The sequence below is a fragment of the Cebus imitator genome, unplaced genomic scaffold (genome assembly GCF_001604975.1).
Source record: "Cebus imitator isolate Cc_AM_T3 unplaced genomic scaffold, Cebus_imitator-1.0 Scaffold5, whole genome shotgun sequence".
In the NCBI taxonomy this organism is placed as follows: Eukaryota; Metazoa; Chordata; class Mammalia; order Primates; family Cebidae; genus Cebus; species Cebus imitator.
The window spans coordinates 14,828,852-14,831,058 of record NW_016107320.1 but is presented as its reverse complement, the minus strand read 5'-3'; positions in this window follow the sequence as shown (position 1 = coordinate 14,831,058).

Genomic DNA, 2,207 nt, shown 5'->3' with positions numbered 1-2,207 from the left:
GAAAAATGGAGAAAAAAGCCAGACTCCTTCTCTCCCGCTCCCTCCCTTTTACTTTTCTTTACTCTCCACCCCTCGCTTCCCTCTCCTTCATTTTCTCTTCCTCTGAGCTCCTTTGGAGTCTGCCTCCCAGGAATTGTTTTCCCTACTGGATTGTGTTTCTACTTAATACCAGCGGGATGGCTTTCATCCAAACAGGCCATCTGGCAAGCCTTGCCTATGGTGCTCAATCGCTTGAATAGAAACAGTGTTTAATTTGCCTTCAAGAGAACCTATCCTACTGTGGAAGATACTGATCATATTTACTTATATAATTTCACCTTTTCATTTAATATTAAAAGTGAATTTTTATTGTGTCAGTAGTGATGAACATGCTGTTGTCCACATAGAAAAAGCCTATTTATCTTTCAAGGTCCAGTTAAATGCCTCTTACATTCCTATGCCATCCCTTGAAGACTTTCATTTCCTGCCCTGAGCGGAAGTTGGTTCTTCGCCCTTGCTATGTTGTATTTTGCGCATTCTTCTATTATATGACGACTTTTTTGTATGATCATCTTCTACCGTAGACTGAGTGATATATAATTTTATAATTTAGCCATAAGGCTGGTTTGATTTTTTTTTTTGACTGAGTGATTGAACAAATGAATAGACATTTAAAGGCTTTTTTTTTTTTTCTTGGCCAGAAAGCAGTCGAAGTAGTATAACTATAGCCTAATTTTTCTCTTGTTTCCCTTCAACTTTATTTAATTAAATACAATGATCACCCAGTCTTCTAAATTTCAGGGCTAAGGGCTGTCACTGTTAAAGGTATTCCCTATTCCTTCTGTGACTTGGAAAAGCAAATTTTAAAAGTTGTAAATAAAGAACGTACAAATATTCAAAAGTAGCATTTTATGTGTTCCATGCATTATACTTTTTGATCTATTTCTTAATTTGACCTATACAGCCACTCTTCGAAGGAAGTAAATTAAGTATTATCTTGCCATGCTATAGACAGAGAGGGTAGGGACATTAAGGGACTTGGGTTGCATAGCAAATGGTGATGCCAGAACTATTCTCAGACCATTGGTACAAGTATTCATTTCACTACATCTTTTTACAGATGACAAGTGTGAGGAGATAGTTGACACACTTGATGGAAAATGGCAGATTTTAATCTCCTTTTAATCTGGAGTTTTTGTTTTGCTGTGTGTGTGTGTGTGTGTGTGTGTGTGTGTGTGTGTGTGTGTATCTTTGTGCTTTAAATGGTCTGGATTTCAACTGCCCATTTGGGAATTCAACAGCTGTGCCTGAAAGCCCAGTAGACATAAAGAGAACAGAGTAGGTTTTTTTGTTTTGTTTGTTTTTTTAATAGTCATGCAGTCCTAGAGCTGACTTTAACCAGCTCTGCAAGGGAGTGTTCTTCCCTACAAGGGACTGATATTTGCAGAGTGCCCTAAATCTAAACATGTACTTTATGACATGAGGTTTGAAAAGTGGCTCTTTTCCCAGTTTTAGAAGCTGCCTTTTACATTTTGCAAGTTTCATTTAATTGTCTCCACTGAATTGCTAGAGATAAATTATGCCACCTGGACCTTTTCATTCCGGCGTCTCCGTCATCGTGGTATTTTATTAAAATAAATATCAAGAATAACCTCGAAGGGTGAAGTCAGCAGAAAGGCTGACTTCACAGGGCAGCAGGCCCTGATGGAGAATTGTGGAAGGGGTGAGATATGCTTGCAGAGAAGCTTGGCCAAGCCCTATTCCTGTTGCTTTGGTGACTCTGCAGGTGTCTGTGTGAGTGGAGGTGGCCAGGCCACAAGGAAGAAGAGAGGGAAATACATAAATACCAAAGAAAGGTTCTGTGGAGGGCTTTGAGCCCACAGACAAGTGCCTGTTAAGAGCTACCTACGGGAAAAAGATCAGCACTGTGGTGAGCTCCAAGGAAGTGAATAAGTTTCAGAGGGCTTATTCAAACCTACTGAGAGCTAACATGGACGGGCTGGAGAAGGAGCACAAAAAGAACAAAACTAAGAAGACCAAAGCAGCAGCAGCAGCACCAGCTCCAGCACCAGCAGCAGTACCACCACCACCAGCAGCAGTACCACCACCAGCAGCAGTACCACCACCAGCAGTACCACCACCACCACCAGCAGTACCACCAGCAGCAGCAGTACCACCACCACCAGCAGCAGTACCACCAGCAGAAGTACCACCACCACCAGCAGCAG